This window comes from Carassius gibelio, chromosome B2 (assembly GCF_023724105.1).
Source record: "Carassius gibelio isolate Cgi1373 ecotype wild population from Czech Republic chromosome B2, carGib1.2-hapl.c, whole genome shotgun sequence".
In the NCBI taxonomy this organism is placed as follows: Eukaryota; Metazoa; Chordata; class Actinopteri; order Cypriniformes; family Cyprinidae; genus Carassius; species Carassius gibelio.
The window spans coordinates 21392908-21415565 of NC_068397.1; the positions used below are offsets into that span (position 1 = coordinate 21392908).

Consider the following 22658-nt stretch of genomic DNA (forward strand, 5'->3'; position numbering starts at 1 on the left):
ATGTTTTTAATGAATTGGCTGAATGAATAATTCAATGACTCACTCATAAATACACAAGGTTTCCTTCCTGAATAAATCAGCTTGTCTGAATGAATTGGCTGAATGAATGACTCACTCATAAAGACACGTGTCGCCACCTACTGCTGTATCATGTAAACTACAGAACAAGTCATTTAAATGTCCACCACCAATGGATTGCACATTAATACAAATTATAACATCTTAATCAGCATGAAAAATTAATTATTTATACTGTCAGTTAATAAATACATAAGAAATGACAGTATTTGGCTAATGAGCAGATTACACAGGTCATTGAGTGATTTATTGTAGAATAAGAATTTCCTATTAATCATCCACAGCACTTTCATATGACAGTTGCTGAGGTTCTTCTTATCTGTGAACCATCACCAAACAAACTATGTTTTATGTATTTCGTTTTATGTATTTCGTAATCTCTACTTTTACTGTACCATACTATTTGCATTTATGCATGGTGTTTACCAATCATGTATTCTGTAGAAAAGAGAAGTCTTTCGGAGAAGCTGTTAAATAAAGGATGGTTCTGCACTCTGCTTATGAAATGAAAGACATTGCTTATTAGGTACAGAACAACCTCCGGTAATTTCTTCCTCAAAAGAAGCATTTACAAGCAGAACAAAAATAGTGCCTAATTTTGTGTTCTTCAGCAAACTACAGAGACTTTGTCTTACTATGAAAGCATTTCCTAAGACTGCAAGCACAGAAGGGATTTGGAACTAGATGTAAAGCACTTTTATTCTATTCGTTTCTGTTTTTAACATGCTCACATTTTATATAACCAGTGTTCAAGTGTTGTTATGCTTTTATGACCCTTTTAACCAAAGCACCAGCCTCTTTAAAGCAAACGACAGAGCATCAAATGGTGGTTCAGGGGCGTCTGGCAGAGCTTAACATTTATCTCCCACCATTCAGATATTGGTTACAGTACAGTTCATGCTGCACTCGCTATGAATTATGAAAAAGACTGAATTATTATGTATAACTTGCTTTTAAAAGGCTGAGTTTCCACCTTTGACAATTTGAAAAAAGGTCAAATCATTACATTGGTGGTTTGATGAAAATAATTGTGCTATTTTTCTTTCTCTCTTTTTTTTTTTTTTCAGAAGACCACTGGTGACTTTGCAGTACATCAGAGGGTAAGTGTGACAGATGTTCAATGTTTTTGTTGTTGTTGTTGTTTTTATTATTATAATTATTATTATTATTATCATTAATGCAAAATTAAATCCATCCATCTAATCCATTGTGATTTGCTTATAAAAAATATCAAATAACAAAATACAAAACCAGATGCCTGACATTTTATAACTGTTTTTTTTTTTTTTTTTTGTCTATTATGTTTTTATGTTATTTATGTTATTACTTCCTATTCTAAAGACATTAATATAAAAATCAAAGCCAAGTTGATGGTGGAGGAAAGTGAAAAAGTGAAGGTTCAGTGCAGTGGTCAATCATACTGCCTTGTGTTAAAAGGTCAGCAAGGAAAATCTTTATCACTTTCAAACCTTCGTTGTAAAGTACTGTTTTTGTTTTGTCCTCAGACAAAAACAATGTTGCATGCAAATGGCAGCATACAGTGTAACAAAGCGGCATTTCAGTCCATTTAATTGCTGAATTTGCTTCACACAGGGAAAATTGTGGTCTCTAAGTACCTACCCAGGAGCTCAATCAATGCAAAGACATCACTCAGCTGCGAAGCTCACCTCCTCTCCTTCCCAAAAAATCAATTGAAATACCTCTGTATATGAGAGATGTACATAAAGACAATTGGGAAAATAAAAATACACCATTGTCTGGCCACTCCTCATGCCAGTCGCACTTAAAGTAACACTTCTTGCAAAGTAAGCTTCATAAGTGGCCCTCGCTAAAGAAAACAATAGCAGCCTGTGTCTGATAACAGATAGAGAGGAAGTGTAAATACACTGCACTGTGCATGAAATCAATGAAGTCCAATGCTTTTTCTAAGTCCTACTAATGCACTCAGCCTCATAAAGGATCTTTATTAGGCCCACACTGGGGTGCTTTGTCAGGTTTTGATAATGTCTCGGGGACACCGATGACTGTTACATCTCTGCTGGTAAAGAGCAGGGCCCAGATGAAAAATGAAAAGGAAAATTAGTGGCTGTCCGCAAAGACAAATTATAGAGGCTGGTTAATATCACATAGACGTGATTCACACAAAGGACATCTACTGTTCAAAATGTTTTTTAAAGTCTCTCATGTATGGAAGCTTGTTTCTGCCACAGGGTTAAAAAAGTGGGGGAAATCAGAATTCCGAGATTTAAACTAAAAATATAAAATATATTTTATTAAATATATAAATAATATAAAATAGTTATTAAAATAAAATGTTATCTTATAAAAAAATAAAATTTCAGGATATAAAATTGTGAATTGTCAGATATAAACGTGCAAATGCAAGAACAAAACTTAAAATTGTGAGGAACAAAAAGTCATTAACTGTAGGTCCGTGTAACGCTTCACAATTTAATTTTCAGACCATTTGGTGCAAATGCAAAATTAAAAATTTTAAACCAAACATAATTTTTTTTCTTTTTTTTTTTCAGTCACTTCATAATTTAATAATTGCTATTTTCTCTCATTTTTTTCAGTTCACTAAATTGAAACTTAAGAAATTATAATTTGAATAAAAATCTAAACAATTGTCTATTTTTCTAGAGACTAGGCTATAGATTTATTCATAAACATCAGCCGTGGAAATCCGTCTACATATATCTCTGTGTAATGTTTGAACTGTAAAAGTAAAATTTGAATATACATATTTATAAAATATTTGCATATAATATTTTTCAGCAGCCTACAACATTAATTACCAGGAATTATGTAACTGGGCGCCAGCAGCTGATGCCGCTGCCAATTCCAAAGTCCTGCAAGTCTGTGGCAGCTAGGCAGCAACAGCCGCGGTCATGGAAAGTGGCAGCTGAGCATAGCGGAGCATAACGAATTACTATATAATGTCTTTCAAATGTAACTTTTACAGTTCAAACATTACCCTGAGAATGTAGACGGATTTTCGTGGCTGGTGTTTATGAATAAACCTCTAGACTATTTTAAATTAGGTCATTTAAAAATTGTTTTAATGCATTAAGCTACGTTAAACATTTCCCTTGCGGGCGAAAACGATTAATGCCTAATAATTAAAACACGTTGCGCTTTAATTCTGGACTCGCCTGCTGTCTGTACATTACATGCTTTATCAATAATGTGTTTACTGAATTTGGTCATTTAAAAACACAGTGTTAATGCATTAAGCCATGTTAAGCATTTTAGGATGTTCCCCGATGGTTATGTGTGTGTGCATGGTAGATTTCTATGGGAGGAAATCACTTCACGTGAAACCTAAGCGTTGCATTCATATTCTGGGATCTTCTGCTTTTGTGTAAATAGTATAGACTATGCTTTATTAATAAGGTGTATGCTTTGCTTTTTTAATCACTGTCTTAATGCATTAGGCCAGAGGCCATAGCATTTTCAAATAATGATTTTCAAAGGGAGGAAAACACTTAACTTGAGACGCATGTCGCGTTCATATTCCGGTAACATCTGCTTCCTAGTAGGCAAGGCAATATAGTTTGTAACATTAATAAGGTGTATACTGAATTTAGCCGTAGGCCTACTTTTACACTACTCTTCTTCCATTAAGCCTATGGGAGGATAAGTTTAGCATGTAGTGTTCATATTCTCATCTGCTTTCCTGTACCTATACTTTATTAATAAACTGTGTTAATACATATACAGAGTTTGGGCTTTTTAATTTATACCACTGTCTTGTCTTCTTTGTTTGAGCCACGTATTTTCTTCAGGTTTTCATTGGGGCACAAAACAATTAACGTGCAATTTAGCGCAATTTGGTCTGATTTTCTTTTTTACAAAGACAATTATTAATTTCTGAATGATTGGCCAAAAAATGTAACTTAGTGTAGACTAAAATGATAATTTATATATTTAAATCCTTAGAAATAGCTGACACTTCATTTTCATAATAAAGTTTGTGTAACATGTATTTAGCACTAAGGACAGACACTTTATTCTGCTTTGCTTTGCTAAAGCCACACCCACAGCTAGAACTTCTGCCTCCAAGATGAGAATAAATGGATTCAGGGTCTGAAGTTCAATTCACAGAAGGGCATTTGTAGTTAAAAGGCCAGACCGTTATAATACAGCATAGTCTTTTTCAAAGCATTTGGCAGAAAGTGGATTAAGTTATTGATTTGCGGAAAATGTCACAGCATAAATATTTGCGTTTTAATGCAGTACAGAGCAATCAGTGTTGACTTTTCTCAGTGAGTGTTTCATTTCGGAGTTACAGCTGGAGCTAGCGGAAACTGTTGCCACAATTCATGCGCTTCTCAAATAAGGGCTTAAGTGTTTAGCATTGCTAAATGATTAGCATGCAAAATGAAACGAATTGCTTTCGTTGATTGAGTTTCACACTGTTATTAACAGCAATGAAGACAGACAAGAGGCCATGGATGACTTCTCTTTGTGGTGGAAAGCGTTGATGTTAAAACATATATCTCAAGGGATCTCACTTAACCTTTCTGTTTCGCAGTTTAAACGTGATAAATGACTACATTAAATAAAAGTGAAACATTTTATTATCCTTGACAACAGTGGAGTACCTTGGGTTTCAGGCCTTTTCTTTTATGTGGAATTTGACTGTTAAATGACAATTGTTCATCGCCATTTACTGGTCATTGTGTTGCCGATTAGTTTATTTAACAATTAACAGCATTAATCACCATCTCTGAAACTTACTTTACCTTAAACGTTTAAACTAGGTCATCTGTTGGAGATGCATGAAGTAGTCCCTTTTTATATATATAAATATACATAAATATACATACAGTGCCCTCCATAAGTATTGGAACGGTAAAGACAAAATTGTTCTGTTTGCTGTGTCAAGAAATCTGTAAATTTGATTAAAAGATGGACATGAGACAAAACTACAGAATGTCACATTTTATTATTTGGGTGATTCAACACAAAGATGTTTTACCAGCTAAGAAGATGAGCACTTTTAGAGTTTCATCTCCCTATCTGATGTGAGCATAAGTATTGGAACAGTTGCCTCACAGGTCTCTCTAAGTGTTCAGCTGTGTCCTGTTATATTAATTCTTCAGATATTAAAAACAGGGAATGTGTCTTATCCGTTAAATCCATTGCTTCTGCATTCTAAGTCTTGCATTTGACGATGGCACACACAAACCAGAATGAAGAATAAAAGAAAGAGAAAAGCAAGCAATTTGGATGTTAAAAGAAAATAGGAAGTCAATTAGAACTATAGGAAAAAATAAAGGCATGGAAGAATCAAGAGTTTGGAAAGTACCGGCGACATCAGCAACTAATGACAACCTGATCGGCTGAGAAAAACAACAGTAGTTGATGACAGACAAATCATAAAAGCTGTTAAAATTAACTCTAAAATACATGTCTGTGAAATCTGCCAATCTACAGTCCGCAGGAGAATGTGACACAGAATTACAGAATCTACACAGCAAGATGCAAATCTCTGGTCAACACCAAAAATAGAAAGGCAAGATTCTTCACAAATGTGAACCAGTAGAGTTTTGGAACTGAGTTGATGGACCGATGAGACAAATATTAACCTTTATCTAAGTGATTTGAAAGCAAAAGTATGGAGGATAAAATGAACTGCAAATGATCCTAGGCATACAGCCTCATCTGTAAAGCTTGGTGGAAGTGGTGTCATGGCATGGGCATGCATGGCTGTCTCTAGAACAGGAACTCTTAATTTGAATGATGACTTAATGTATGATGGCAGTAGCAGAATGGATTTGGAAGGGTACAAAATCATCTTGGCTAACAATATTCAAGAAAATGGCACCAAACTCATTAGAAAGCACTTCATATTAGATCAGGACAATGACCCAAAACACCCTGCTAGTTCAGTCAAAGACTTTATCAGGGCAAAGAAATGTAAAGTCTTAGATTGTCCATTGAACATTAATTTCACCAGCTGAAGAGGAGACTAAAGACAAAAACTCCCCTAAACAAGCAACAGTTGGAATTGACTGCATTAAAGACTGGGGAAAAGCATTTCAAAGCATAAGACCAAAAGTCTGGGGATGTATATGTGTGGCAGACTCACTGCTCTGATTGCATGCAAGCGATCTGCAACTAAATATTAGCTTTTAATCCTCACATTAAATAGTGGGATGAACTCTAAAAGTGCTGTCCATTTTATTTGGTAAAACATGTGTGTGTCGAAAGATAATAAAATGTGACATTGTGTAATTTTGTAGCATATTCATCTTTTAATCATATTTGCAAATGTCTTGTCTCCACAGCAGAGAAAGCAATTTTGTCTTTAACGTTCCAATACTTATATATGGAGGGCATGTGTGTGTGTGTGTGTGTGTGTGTGTATATATATATATAATATATATAATTTTATAAATTTATAATTTTTTATTTATTTTTTACCTAGAGGTCAGTCCTCAGAGATCCTTTGTAAGAGGTTTGGAGGCCATTATGTGCCCTGGACACAAGGGGAAAGATGCCATTTTAATTAAAGTTGGCAGATTTACCATCCACATAGTGTTTAAAACATCACCTGTCTGTGCAGATTGAGGCCGAAGTAACAGCAATAAAAATGATTTATGCTAGCCAGGGCAGCGGATTTCTCTAAGGAACTGGTGGAGGAATTAGCGCAGGCATTGGAAGTCTGTACTGTAATGAGAAGGAATGACATTAGATTCATACCCTTAAAAAACAAATGGTGCAGTCGGGCCGAACTATCAGTTACTCTGCCTCAACATGGGCCCAACTCCTGACTTGAGACTTCTTTTCAACCTGGGATTAGAAGACAAAAAAAAAAAAAAATTCCCAGATTTTCATTAGTCTGCTTAATTGTTTTCACACTAGTTTAAACCAGTTATTTTTTTAAGGCGATGATTGACAATCAATGAGAAAATGAGTTAACTACAGGACATATTGATTAATTAATCAAATTAAATATATATGTGCTTATATTGTTAAAAAAAATATTTAAAATCATTTTCAGTAATTAAAATTCATTTTTGAATGAATAATTTGCGATAATTTGTAATGACTCACATATTAAGACTTGTTTCACTTGATTCTTTTCTCTTTTCTCATGAGTCATTGTTTTTAGGCTAAGCATATCCAATGAATGATTTAATAACTCATTCGTTTAAAAAAAAAGTGATTTGCTTGTTTCTGAAATACTCTCCAATAAAGAAAGGTACTTTTTGTAACGATGTAACTTGCAGCAATAAAAGTCTTTTGCTAAAGCCCTACCATATACTGTATGCTTCATGTTTGATTCTGGAATATAAACTTATGTTTCAACTTATTTACACATTAAACTGACAGCCCTATATACTATAGGAATGGCAAAGCAACATTTAGCCATATATTAGATACTCTGATACACAAGATATACTTTAAAATTCAATAAAACATTTATAAGTCTTTATCTAGAACAGATCATTACTTTTGTGGCTGTACGATCTATAGCTCTCTGTTATAATAGAGAGACATCTTAAATCCCTTAATTACTGTATAATCCTGATCTTCCAATTGCACATCCTCAGTTAGTATGCTTTCGGCCAAGAAAAATTGTGTGCACAAAGAATCCAAAACACTTGGACTGGTTCCTTTAAGCTCACATCTTTGAATTTTTACAGAGAAAGAGTACCAAGAAAAAAAAAGAGATCTTGCTTTGTTGATATTACCACTTTGACCTCAGTACAGTTAAGAGTCAAAGACTAGCTCTCATAGTGCTCAGCTGTTGGTAACGGTCTCAGAAGCTTCGTTTCTATACTTAGGCAGCCGGTTTTGAGGAAGAAAGGCAAATGTTTGAAGCATTTATATGTGCAAAGGGTCTGCAAAGACTCCAGGCACCAGATGCTGGAGACATGAAAGCAGGGCCTTCAAAAACCTTACACTCCCTTTGTTTCTCTGCCTCAAACAGCTCATTCTGCTGAGAGTCCCTCTTTCCCGTGAAACGAAGCTGAATTGATTCTGTGAAAAGATAATCATATTATTCCTCTCCCCCATGGAGAGACAAGGCGATTGCATCTCTGGCGTGGTATTGTCTGTCAGCATTGGAATTTTTAATTAGCACCTGGACGATCATATTTTATGCCTCCCCATGGCACATTTGAGAGGAGGCCATTGGAAAACTGTTCATGTAACCATTAGGAACATCAATACTGTCTCCACATGAGAAAGCAAAGGGAGATATGTTAAAACTGCTGTATTTGCGAATAGAAAAGGGCAGTGGGTTACTAAGTCAACAATGGTATTTACATATTCAGCCTTAGCCTTGTATGGATTATTTTTTCCTGGAGTATCTATCCATCCATCAATCATCTTCCGCTTATCCGGGGCCAGGCTGGGCACGCTGAAGGTCCTGGTCTGAGGAGGCCAACACGACAACATCATCCGCAAAAAGCAGCGACGAAATCATATGGTCCCCAAACCGGACACTCTACGGGGCCTTGGCTGGGCTAGAAATTCTGTCCATAAAAGTTATGAACAGAACCGGTGACAAAGGGCAGCCCTGCCGGAGTCCAACATGCACCGGGAACAGGTCTGACTTACTGCCGGCAATGCGAACCAAGCTCTTGCTCCGGTCGTACAGGGACCGAACAGCCCTAAGCAGTTCTCCTATTACTTTTCCTGGAGTATATTTTCTTTATATTATTTTATATGTAATAAACAGCAGTGGTTCTCAACTGATGGGAATAAATTTAACAAAAGACATTGTGTCACAGTCAATAAGAATATGCATGTATTTGGTCGGGTCAGTTTCAGGGTTTGTGATATCACCAACCTGGGAAGTAGCTCATTTGTAGACATCAAACTGCCATAAATGTAAAAGACAATATATTTGTTTGCATTGAACTTTCAGCATCATAACTTTGCAGATATTGTTCATGCTCAAAAAGCAACATTTCACAATAAGTTTAAAAAAGTGAAATTAGTCAACCACCACTTTAAATAAACGTAGCCTCGCTAAGAAGACTGCTTTCAAAAACATCTTGCCAAACCCAAAATATTCAAATGTATATAATGAAATTCTTTGGATTAAAGTTTTATAAAACACAAAGCAGTACAAAACAATTTTAGAAAAGTCAAAGCAACAAACAAAATGTGGCAAAAACCCTTGAGAGCTGTGGACTGTGGCTGCTGTGATGTATTCATACAGCATACATCTTTACAGCCATAGTTAACATAATCCAGCCTGCATGTGTATTAGTGCTCAGACATGCACAACAGCGGATGTTGAAGTTATTCACACCGAGAGTGATGGGAGTTTCCGGTACTCCATGCAGTGTGGACAGCCAGGGTCAGTTTAACTGCGAACCGGTCAAGCAATAATGAAAGCCTTTCCCCCCGCGAACAATCACAGGGCAGCGGCACAGACAAGTCCACACAAAATACTGCATAAAGTTTGTCCAGCTAAATCACCATTGGTTATTTTTCAGCCTGTCACAGAAGTGCATGGATATTAATGACAAATAGGTCTAGCAAAGCGTTATCTAAACAACTCTCCGATTCAAGCGTGCTAGTGAGTCTCTTTTCTTAATTACTAATTGCCCGGATTAGATCTGAGATCCATTGCCTCATGCATTTTCAATGAGGTGAGTCTCAATGATTTATTATTAGTGCCTCTGCACAAACACTGCATTTATGGTATATTAAGCTCCTCCAAGTACACAGCAAAAATAGCGGGATGCTCTTCCTAGGATCTTTTAATGAATATAATAAAGTGCATTCTTTCCTATAGAGCCTGATATGCCGAGCCACCTTGTGTGCGAGGCTTAAACACATTGCTTCACTTTTGCTTTGTTGAGGCATGTTCTCCTAAGAAATTAATACAGCATATTGAGACTTTGCTGGCCTCATTTGTGGATAAATAATTTTTTTATTCAAGCAGAGGAGTGACCTTGTAAAAGAGCCGGCACAGATATACATCACCACACTTACCGAACACTGAATGAGACCTGGTGGAATGTAATGTATTCTATTCAACACGCCGTCATGCTCAAAGAGAAACAGACATTGTGAGGGAAAATAGACCTAAATATTTAAACAGAAGGAGGTCAAAGGATACAACGAAAGCATGAGTTTTTTTTTTTTTTTTTTTAAAGTGATGGAAACAAAGGGGTGCACATATGTGTCTTCACAGTGAGAAAGTCTTAGCTTTTGAATATGTATTAGTTTAGGCACTAAAAAAATGTATATATATTTATTTTTTTTATAAATACATGATGTATTAATCATAGCCTGCGGCAAGCCAAAAAAAAATGTCCAAATCAATAGCAAATTGAGTTGCTATTTTTCAACGTACTGAAAAGTTTTCATTTCTCTTGGATTTGAGAGAGTTATTTTTCTTGCTGTTCAAATCAAATGCTCAAATCTTCATTCGTCTGCCACTGTTGGTCCCAGGATTTTGTAGCACAGCGGATCAATGGATCAGTCTGAATGTTAAGTAGTATTTTTGATTTGAGTACACAGGGTTCTGGGCTCTAATGTGCCCTAATCTATCTTTTTTTGTAATAAATCAAAAATACAGTGCTACAGCACTAAGTGGGGCACATTTCTTATAATGTTATTTTGTGGCTTCATTAGAATGGACAGTTAGGTGCATAAATGCAGTAGATTGGGATGTGCCAAATTATTTGATAAGAAAAAAAAATCAATCAACCATTGACCAAATAACTGTTTATTCCTCTCTTGCTAAATTTCCCAAACTAGTTGAAACTAGTTCAAACTCCTTATTGATATATTTTATATTATAGACTGTTTTTTTAATTTTAATTTCATGTACAGTGTTATGTGTAAATCTGGTCCGATGCTAATACAGTGTAGTTTTGCTTTCTGTCTTCATTACGGTACAAAAAGCTTTTTATCATTCTAGCTTGTTTAAGCCCCTTTGAAGATAAATGGAGAAGAAATTTTTAACACATTCCTCTTCGGCAAAGAACCCTCACATCCTTCACATTCCCACCCACCTGGAAATTAATTGGTAGTCTCTGAGATGGAAAGAGAGTGAAATTCAGGTTCCATCTGCTTGTTTCTGCTGCCATACGTCCACATTAATTCTACACGTCTTACTGGTGTGCTAAAATAATATCCAGATTCTTTAATTTTTAAATGAGCACAAAAGAAAATCATTCTGACTACTTTTAAAGTGGTAACTTGTCAGTGACAGTGCAGAGAGTGGAGAATGAGGGGTTTTGCTTTGAAATTATAGTTATTTTAGATATATACCACACTCTCAAAAAGGCATCGGAACTGACAGTACTTTCTTTTTTTATTTTATTTTCTCCTTCTTCTTCTTCTTTTTTTTAAAAATGTTAATTTTCATTAACTGATCTAGCGGCTTCCCCTGATGTATAAGAAATAAGATGCAGATTTTTTTTTGCAATACATGTCACTGAATCAACAGACTGTGGATGCAGTGTAGTCCACTTCCCAAATGAATGACTCTTTAGGCGTTTCACCTCACTGAATCAAAAACAGATCGTGTGAGCAGTGTTGTCTGACTACAGAACAAATTAATCTTATGAATCATTTAATGAATAAGCGTATCGTTCTAAACAGTGTATTATGATTCCTGAATGACTGATAGTTTTAAGTGATTTAAAAACATACAGCACCACCAGTGTAGTCTGATTCAAAATCATTTGACTCGAAAGAGTCAGTTTTTTTTTTTTTTTTTTTTACATACAGATGTATGAGACCTAAATTGGAAGAGAAATCAATCATATCAATGTGTAGTGACACAGTACCTGTTGTAAGTTGTTTTAGTTTTAGAATTGTTGAATTGAATTATAAAGTTATTTACTGGACTTCACTTATGCCATCTCTAAAAATATGTTTCCTTAAAGGAAGCGTTAAGTACTTGAATCATTAAGAAGAATCAAAACCAGATTCATTAAATTTTTTTGATTCCAATACCTACTATCTTGCAACTGTATTATTAATTTAACATCACAAAAACTTTTGAAAAAAAAAAAAAGCCTTTGTCAGCTGGTAACCCTAATATGACTAGTATATTTTCTCACCATCAGCAAGTTATTTATGTCTACTGGGCGAATGTTTAGTTATATAATTCAGATTTCATATGCTACACCCTGGGTATATAGCATATCAAAAACATGGGTTGCCTTTGATAGGAAAGTGCCAGTCGGTGCATAGAAATCCACTAATGACCGTTTTCCTTGCGCTACAATGCTAAAATATATAAATTTATGCAGCACTATTGCACTGATGTGAAAATCCTATTTCCACCCACGAGAAGATGAAGTTTCACCCATCAAGCACTGAGTTCATTGCACATTCCTTTTATTTTAGGTTCACTACCTCACTAGATGGAGAGGAAGCATCCAAGATGTTTAACAGAACCTCCATTTATTACATAACTATGCATTTATATACCACATTACCCGAGGAATGACTTTAAAGAAGAATTGGCTGTTATTTACAGACAGTATATTGGACGAGCACTGCATGTTGTGTCTGAAAAAGAAGCAGGGCTTGGGTGCAGGGTACATTACATCAATCATGCTAATCCTCCTGTTCTGAATCAGAGAGTCAGCTAATCCAGGGGGAAGTAGTTGAAGTTCTAGAATCGCTCTTTAGAAGACAAGCCTGTAATTTGATAAAAAGTGCAGGAAGGGTGAAAAGGGATCTGGCAATGAGCTGTGCGCCATATCATTTCGGTGATGAAAATTGTGATGTTAACGCCGCCTGTAAATAACGACCGCAGATGGCTACTCCTTTGGTGTCTGCATAGAGGTTGTGGCACAATTCTCAATGGTACGAGGTGAATACTGATTTTAAAAGGGAGCGATTAGTGTTGGCGGAATATGATCAAAATTAATTTATTCTCAGAACTGGGCCATTGGCTATACCTGTCCTTACGTAAATAGATTATTTCATCTCTATAGCACAGGAGCACAAACTATTAATGAAACCACCTTGAGTGTGTTCCAAACAAAGAGAAATATCACAATAAGTACAAATTATCCCAAGGCAAGGTTTCTTTATTACTATGTTGTTCTCAAAAGAATGATAATAAAAAATTAAAAAAAGAAAAAGAAAAAAAAAGCACAAAATGTTCAAATGTGTACAGCACTGCAGTGCATTTCCCTTCCCTAGTTTATTAGATTCAGTCAGTACACATTTTCCAAATCATTCCTCATTGACACGTAACCTAAGTTGAAAAATAAGAAACCCTTAAGCAACCGTTAGTATTAACGCATTCACCTTTAAATCACCTAGATCATTATTGCATGGCCTAGGCACCAGACCATAGGTAGATGTGCTTGGCAGAACTAAGTTTGGCTCTCTAATTACTTCTAATAGGAGGCCCCTATCGATTCTGTGAGCGGGCATTGATTGGTTGGATTTTAAAAAGGCATGTGTCTAGACCCCCCCTCTGAATCTCTCAGAGGCTGAAGCGGACACCCCCTGCTGTGCACGCTCACCCTTTAAAGCAAAGACAGGGAATCATCGATTGCCAGGAAAACAATGTGCGTACGTGCACATCCAGATTGCAGCCAATATTGGCTAAGTGTTTGTTTTTATCTGGTGCAATCACAGGAACTTCCACCTTAACAGAAAGAGGTGACTAAAGACCAGCATGTAGAGCTGTTTGACTTACTGGTTTAAGAGCGAGACTTCTATAATTAAATCCTTTTTTTTTTTTTTTTTTTTTTTTTTTTGATTTGTCAATCTATTTAATTTTGAAATTTTATATTAGCAAAACAAAAAACATTATGTGGAATTTGCATTATTAATTGCTTAAAGGGATAGTCCACCCAAAAATTAAAATTCTGTCATCTTTTACTAACCCTATATTAATGACTTGCTATTGTGGAACTTAAAATAATATATGTTGAAGAACTGAAGAGTTTTGGTTCCCTATGACTGGAATGGAAGTCAATGTGAACGGAAACTTTTTTTTTTTTTTTTTAAATGTTCTTTACAGTTAATTGAGCTAAATGAATACATCAAAATGGCAGCTCTATTTTTTCCCCTGGATTGAACTTTACTACGACTGTACTTTGAGCTCTTACTCTCAAGAAAGAACAAGTACAATGGCAATCTACTGCTAACAATGCAATAAGTATTCACTGCCAGTTCTAGCTCTTATTGCCTAGGGAGAAGAAGGTGATGTGCAACGCGATGATGGCATGATGTAATACAGGATCAGTCCCATTGCAATCGAGGTGGATTGAAACCATGGCAAACAAAAAGGCTGAGGGGCACTACTCAGAGTTACTAAGTATCAATGAACTGAAAGAACAAAAATAGGCAGAGATATAGATGTGGAATGATAGAGGGGAACTCAATATACGAGTTCTGATTACCTGGCATGAGATGTTAGACAAATTTAACATGCAAACTCATTACTTTCAGATTTAGTTTCCCACCATTTTCTTTTACAGCTTATTCTGCAGGGATAGTTCACCCAAAATATATTTTGTCATCATGTACTTATTCTCGTGTTTTCTGTATGACTTACTTTTTTAGAACACGAAAGTTTTGAAGGAATTTTGATAGCATGCTGCTGCCATTCAAAGCGAATGGTGACCAGTGGATGTCAAGCTACAATAATAATAATAGCTACAGGGAATAAAAATAGAATATGTTGTAAGTACCTGGTCAAGCTTTTTGATAGTCAGTTAACTTTTAAGCTACATATTGATAAATTAATTTCAAAATTTATGCTCAAATTGCAGTTTTACTACAGCAATAGATCTTTATTTTCTTTTAAAGCAAGGAAATATTTGTTATCTGCTACCTTCTTACCACTTTTGGATTGTTCTATCATTACATGAATTTAAGCTGCTTTTAATAAGCTGTTTGTTTTATCCTTTGGTGAATTGTTGTTGTGATTTGTGTTTTGTGTTATTATGTAAACTATGTTATTTGTTGCTACGTTCTTGGCCAGGTCACACTTGCAAAAGAGATTTTAATCTCAATGAGTTTTCAACCTGGTTAAATAAAGAATTAAATTAGTACAATATAAGAACCATAGTAGTCCATATGATTCATGCACTATAATCCAAATCATCTGCAGCCATATGATAAATACAGAGTTCTGGCATGAAACCCTAGATGGCACAGTCCTATAGGTCTAACTCAGTCTGAATATAGATCTGCTAAAAGGTGATCCATGTATTCTATATGGGTTATTTCAGGTATGTTATATTTGCAGAGGCAATATTTCTTACATGCTCACAGCAGCATGTTGTGGATTTACAGCAACAGCAGCAGCATAGCACATCTATCCCACCAAGACCAAATGCATTAACATTGTCAAGTACAATACCATGCCAATCCCTCTGAGACTTGTCATGATGAAACTAAAATTATTGCTGGACAGTTGTTGCCATTTACTTTTTATTATTTAGGAAAGAGCAGCTTGGACATTCTGCCATATATATATATATATATACTCCTCTTTTGTTCCTTGTTAGAAAACATTATTCAAGTTTCAAATGCCAGCAGTATTATTTTGGTTTCATTGAGATATAGTACTATTATAGTTTATTATAGTTTATATTTTCCATTTTTAAAGAAATGTTAAAGTCGTGATTTTATCACTTTTATTTATTTATTTATTTATTTTTAATAGCCTATGTCTATATAGTTTTGAACCCTTAAAGACAGTTGAGTAATTACACTTTTGGATGAACTTTTCTATTTAAATGTCAAATGCAATATTAAATTATGTTTATATTTCCTCAGCTCAATATTCAGCTGCAACACTTTCTCTATTTAAGACATTCTCATACTTTCTCTTTTAAACAGATATTGACTGGAGGAAAATGCATTATGAATGTTAATAACAATGAGAACATTATGGACACATTTCTTTTTTATGTCCAAAACTCTTTCAATGGGAGTTTCCACAACCACATTTACTATCATAGCAGTAAACTGATACCAGATCTTACTTTGATGTGCTTTAAATGTCAAATGGCTGCTATCATTCCAGTCCATCCAATTTCAGGCAGTGACAAGCATTAGACACAAGATGGATAAGTGGGTGGAATCAAGATTTAAATGAAAGTTAAATAATTCACTCCACTAATGAGACATGACGCTATTTGGATCCTTTCACTGGAGTCGGTTGCATGTAATGATTTGGTGCATTGCGTACCTGCATCCCGCTTGATTGCAATTTATTTTTAGGATATGGAGACTGAGGGGGCAGAATGAATGAACCTTTTTCTTATGTGACAGAGGAGAAAACAGCTGCAGAGTTGGCAGCAATCTCTCATAGACACTCCTTTGTCCTTGGGGACGTCAGTACTGTCCAGCATACAAATAATAAACTGGAATCAACACAATAGATCGTTTTATATATTCTATATATAATGAAGAGATGATCTAAGAATGAAAATGTGTGTCTGTCTTCATTCATCCTGTCTCAGGTGCCCAAACAGCATTCTAAATTGATCAGTCGCACTATTCAGTAAAAAAAAGTCAAGACAAAAATGTTGACCCGTGCAGTAAATTAGACGTCACAGAAAGGTCTTGAAGCTTGTGCTGGTGTGATGATCATAAAAAAGATCATAAAATTCAGTGATGGATAAAATAGAAATATGGTTCATGGTTGGTGATATAAATAACCATGAGCAGATTGACAGTTATATGCCCCCTCCTACGAGTAAAACCCCAGCATGCTCAGATGGAGGATGACATCTCTTGTTATGACATCTCCCAAATAGAATTTATGTCTAGTGCACTAATAGAAAATTTGAAAAGTTTTTAAGTTCATTTTTAGTCAACAGGTGTTTGACTAAATGATTTTGGCATTCTATTTTTTTTTTTTTTTTTTTTTTTTTGGCATTTGCTGTTAACTGCACCATCTTGAACTCTGAAATTATTAAGTGAATTGCAGTACAGCATGTGCAGGCCAAATTATAGACTGCCACGGGCCTCCAAAGCCCGAGGCCATGTGGTCTGAGATTGGCAAAATTGAAAACGAGGACCCTGAGCACACAACGTACAAATTCACAACTCTAATATGGCGAATACAGTGTGAAGACAGTCTAACATTTTACATTCCCTCCAAAGGTCTCAGCAAATATCTGAGTAAGAATTCATTTTGGTTATTTTTTTTTTTATGAATCAGTATCCTGTATTGGATATTTAATTAGCATTCTTATTTACTCTGTTTACACACTTAGATTCGACTATTATTGAAACTTTTTAGATCTCCAAGAATGTTTTTGAAAGAGGAATCTTATGCTCACTTTTGCATTTATTTGACACAGCAAAAACTCGTGATGACATGAAATATTATTACAATGTAAAATGTCTGTTTTGTATTTTAATATATTTTTAAGTGCAATGTATTATTGTAATGGCAAAGCTAAATTTTCAGCAGCCATTATTTCAGTCCGCAGTGTCACATGATCCTCAGAAATAATTCTAATATACTGATCTGGCACTTAAGAAACTGCACATTTTTGTAGAATACATTTGGATTTTTGTTTACTTAGATATTATATGATTACATTTTAATACTGGCCATTTATTATAAACAGCATGAAAAGATGTATCAACTTATGGGCCATAATTTAAATATCTATTAATTATGTTATTAACGTAAATATTACAGTAATAAAAGTCCGAAAATGTCAAAGTTTTAGCATTAAACTTTTCCAGAGTACAAATGTAGAACTTTTCATTTACTAGTCACCAGCCTTGGTTTTTTTAACATGTAGGCTACACCACAACAAGTTTAAATGTAAACTTGGAAAATGTATTATGAAGGAGTATTATGATTATTTTATTTGTTCATCTTACAACATGATAGAGACTAACTTTATAAACACCAGCACTGTTCATTCTATGATTATCAAAAAAGTAATCTGTCTAGACTGCTGAATTTCCATTAAGGTGACAAACAAAGTATTTCCATACCTCTTTTCCAAGCTCACCTCATCAGGTGCAATTTCACAGGAACTGTCACAGTATTTAATTTCCCATTTCCACTGGCTGCCTCCAACCAGAACTCACTGGTTTAAGACAGAACAGAATAGGCCAATAGAATTTAATTGCCTGGTTTTATGGCAACTGCAGAGTAGTAATAGCTAGTCAGCAATTCTGTCCACATGATAGATTCTGCTGATGGCCGTGGGATCTATAGCTGTGTGTGGAGGCGTCGAGGCAGTGATGCTGGGCTAAAGAAAAGCAGGTGAGGCCAACAAGCCGGCCAAGCTTACATCAAACCACATGCTCTTCATCAGTCTCTCACTGGAGATCACATAACTGCTTATAACTAACTTTGATATTAGGGGTGTACCAAGATGGTGCAGGCCTGCTGGGATAGAATATATATATATATATATATATATATATATATATATATATATATGTGTGTGTGTGTGTGTGTGTGTGTGTATGTATATATATATTCTTTTAAATAAACACTTTTCTTTTTGTTTTCTGAAAGGGACAATTTACCCCAAAATGAATTCTGTCATCATTCACTCATCATTTGCTTGAAAACTATATGAATTTCTTATATGCTACCATTCAAAAATTTGGGGTCGCAAAGATTTTTTTACATGTTTTTAAAACTCCCTTCATCTGATCAATAATACAGTAAAAACAGTAGTATTGTTATATATATATGAGGCACACCTGAAGTGAATGGAGCCTCATCACCGCTGCTTTTAAATTCCAAGAGCACCTCTCCTCAAGAGACCAGTCTCTTCCCCGCTCTGCATTTACGCTGGTGTCCTGATGGGTCCAGAAAGGGTGCATAGAGGGATTCGTGGTCCCGATTTAGGATGCACCCATGACTCTGATGGTGGGTTTTGATGCCAAGCAGGGGAAGAAGCCGCTGTGAAGAAGCCACCACTCCTCATGCCCCAGAAGGGTGTAGGGGATCAAACAACTGTTTCTTAACGTGCACGTCATCATCACATGCCCACACCGAGGCACCATCATCATGCAAAGAATCTGTGCAAAGGATCATGGAAGCCCAGAGTGTCCATCAGTTGTACCCTTCAAAATCCTTCATTCTGAAGGGCCCTTTGAAGTAGCAAGTTTTGAGCACTTCGGTTTGGAACGACCCTTCAATATGGTAGCCATGATTGTTTTCACTCCGAAGTGCCTTTCAGAGGGCGATATGTCCCGTTTGAAATGCGCCACATTTGTTCTCGCTCTACGTCATTAATAACCATCGAATCAATTCCAGTTCTCAAGAACACAAGTACAGAGGATGCATGAAAGTGCTCGAATGTGTTCTTGATATCAACGATGCATCGAGTGCAAATTTGAGAGAATCAAGCCGTTAGAAATCCCAGAAGAGGCTTTAAACTCGCTCTTGCAAATACTTGACTGCTCTTGAAAGTAAACATTTATCATTTTGTTCTCACGTCCTTCCGAGTTTGTCCTTCCAAGGAAGCTTGGCAAGACCGGTCTCTACATAAACGCAAGTCCGTTCAATGCATTCTAGGAAATGAAAAACAGGTCCCCATTCTATTCTCCCTTTGGACACTTTATTCCCAGTTTGGACATTTTATGTTGCTATTGTGTTTAATAAAAACGTTTCTGAGGCCTGACACCACACCCACTGTGTCTGTCATTTGCTCCTCCCGCCACTTTATATGTAATATTATTACATTTTAATGTATTTTTACCTGAATTTACAGCAGCCATTTCTCCAGTCTCCAGTCCAGTCTTCATTTTAGTGTCACATGACCCTTTAGAAATCATTCTAATGTACCAATTCAGTTATTGATGTTGAAAACCAGTATGGAAATTCTGTCTGGTACAGTATATCTTTTGATGTTCCATGGAAAAAGAAATTAAAGTCCTACAACATGAGGCTAAGTAAATGATGACTTTTATGAACTTTTATTGCTGGATGAACTGTCCCTATAATTCTCAAAATTGGGCCGCAAACACACACAGAACACTTTTTTTGCATTATAGACAAATTTTGAATGCGATTGAATTGATCGACTTTCTGTCAGAGACCACACAAATATCCATAATGAAAAATGACTGCATGAATATATCTTACCAGAGATATAGTCAAAAAGTATTATTCAAAAGGAGGTGGGAGGGACGCAAGCTGTCTGCATAAACCATCTCCTTTACTCTTGACCTGAGTGTCAAAGCACAACAGCAAACACAAGGTATCTATTATTGTCATTGCAGTGTTTGCCAGCAACAGAGAACTGCTGATACTGATGTATACTCGAAAAGTGCTATCAAGTTCAAAAAGAGCTCAATCTCACTGACACAGCACAGGGAGTCACAGCATTCCCGCATGGACCAAATCAACACTGTATTTTGAGGTGGACAACACATTTTATTTGTTCGTTCCCCTCCTTTTGTTGATGCATTAAGTTTGGCATTAGATTCTGTGAACCCTTTGAAGAAAGCATCAGTGGATATATTTATATTTAAACTTACATTTACAAAAGAATAAAAGAGAAACTGCTGTATTTAATCATTCTAAATACTGAATATGATGGCATATTTGGCTATTTATCTTAAAAATGTTTATTCTGGAATCAGGGCCAAAGTTTTGGAATAGCATTAGGTGAATATGAATATTTCATGACAAAACACTCTCTGACCAGCCACTGGGGCATTTGCTGCTCCTTATTAGCAAAGTCATTAAAAATCACAAAAGACATAAAAAAACAATGCTAATTAACTCTTATCACTGTCCTTCTGGTGCACATCCTTAAAAAAAAGGAAAAGAATTTCAAGCTGGTCTTTCATCACTTACTTCATTAATAATGAACACATAAAATAATAATAATAATAAAAAATAAATGAGAATACTGCAGTTGCTCAGCCATCATTTTCTATTGTTTTGGATACATTTTTTGCCTAAGGAATCTTAGAGGTAATAACATATTTGTTGAAATAGAAAATCATTGATTCCAGTGCTTTGTGTGTGTGTGTGTGTGTGTGTTTGTGTGTGCTTGAAAAAGCCCAGCAAGATGATGCCACTTAGTTGCCATTTAATAAGCTAATATAAAAACAAGCTACATCCCAAAATAAATTCTACTCTTCTTCGACACTGAACAGCTAGTGTGTGTTTACAAATGCAAATAGCCAATCTTGATGGCAAGGCTATTTTCTCCCTTCCTCTGGTGCATTATTTCTATAACAGTTAGTGCAAAAAGCATCTGCCCTCTTTTGGAGAAAATAGCTGCTGCCTAAATAAATATGACTCATTTGTTGTGGCCCAACAACATACACTTTCTGCTTATCAGCTTTTAATATAGCAAATGGGATAATAACTTTAAAGCTGGCTCAGTAATCATAAATTAAATAACGGCTTTACATTAAAGGTATCAAACCTGGTGAAAACCGAAAGGTTCGCTGTAATACACTATCAGTCTCAGTTGGCTTGTTACTATGCATTGAGAAAGTGCAACTTTTCAACAGTTCAATCTTACGAATGGCTTCCCAATGTCACAAGTAATGGACCTTTACAGCTGAGCATGCTTACATATTTGTCTCAGGTCTGCCAAGTAGCCTTACGATAACAGATTGAACAGGTACCTGCTTTTAACGTTTGGCGGCGCATTCTGTGCCTCGAGGCACTGACTTATATCCCTGTCCTTGATAGAGCTTGATAGGCATTGACAGGTGAGTGTAAACCCAGCGCTGCCCTGCCTACCTGTGACTGATGTTGAGCATTTAATGTGCATCAGCGCTTTCAGATCTTATTACAGAGCCTAAGCTGGTATGTGCCTGTTCGGGAAAAGCCTGGAGTCTGCTCACACTTCCTCCAATTTTTCCTCATAATCTCATTGAGATCTGTCAACTAAATGGCCATTATGTTTTCAGCCCTCAGTGAGCATGATGCATAGGCGACGGTGGAAAATCTGACTCGGGTTCACTTTAAATCGGGTTGAGCTAACGCCATTAGTGTAGATGGGAAAAGGGCTTATCCTTGAGAGCTTTTATGCAATGGCATTTTGTCGGGATGTTTAGAAAGCATCAGCAGTAAGCGGCGATATGCATCATCTCTTTACCACTGGTCGCTCGGTTACGGTGAAAATTGACAATTTGTATTTCTCTTGAGTCATTTTATTTGGTTTAACATGTGAGCTCAACCAAAGAGAAAGGGTGACGGTTTCAGATTACATTGTGCTCTGCAAATTTCAGAAATGCAGAGGTATCTGCAGGAACTCAGATTATCTGTTTTTTATGGTAGATTTGGGATCTCGCATTGCAAAACATGTCATTACCACGGTGGCACTGACAAATTTGGTAATATTTGAACTGCTACTTTCTCCAAAACATAACTGAGTGCTAGGAAATGTTCTAAACAGTCTTGTTTCCATTGACTTAACTACCCTATTAATCAGCTGGAAGTAAATGAAACATTCGGAAGTCAGCTGTTGGCACCACATTTAAGCATTCAAGAGAATGAGAGTGAGAAGGTGTTTAAAATGGAGAGTAAATGTCCTTGAATATTTAGGCCAAGATCCATACAAGCCCCCACTGTATTTGTTAGATTTTCTATCATTTCAGGAGAGTAGGGCTGCTCGATTATGAAATCATATTTGTTGATTATTCCTTTGAAATTG

At 35.9% G+C, this 22658-nt stretch overlaps 1 protein-coding gene across 2 annotated transcripts in view; it reads left to right on the top strand.

Moving 5' to 3' along the window:
- Positions 1–22658, top strand: part of LOC127951229 (tenascin-R-like) — a 139209-nt gene that overhangs the window by 32320 nt on the left and 84231 nt on the right. For both annotated transcript variants that reach the window (XM_052549033.1, XM_052549034.1), the window contains exon 2: positions 1146–1178. The gene's annotated coding sequence lies outside the window, so the exon portion shown is untranslated. The remainder of the gene's footprint in view (positions 1–1145; positions 1179–22658) is intronic.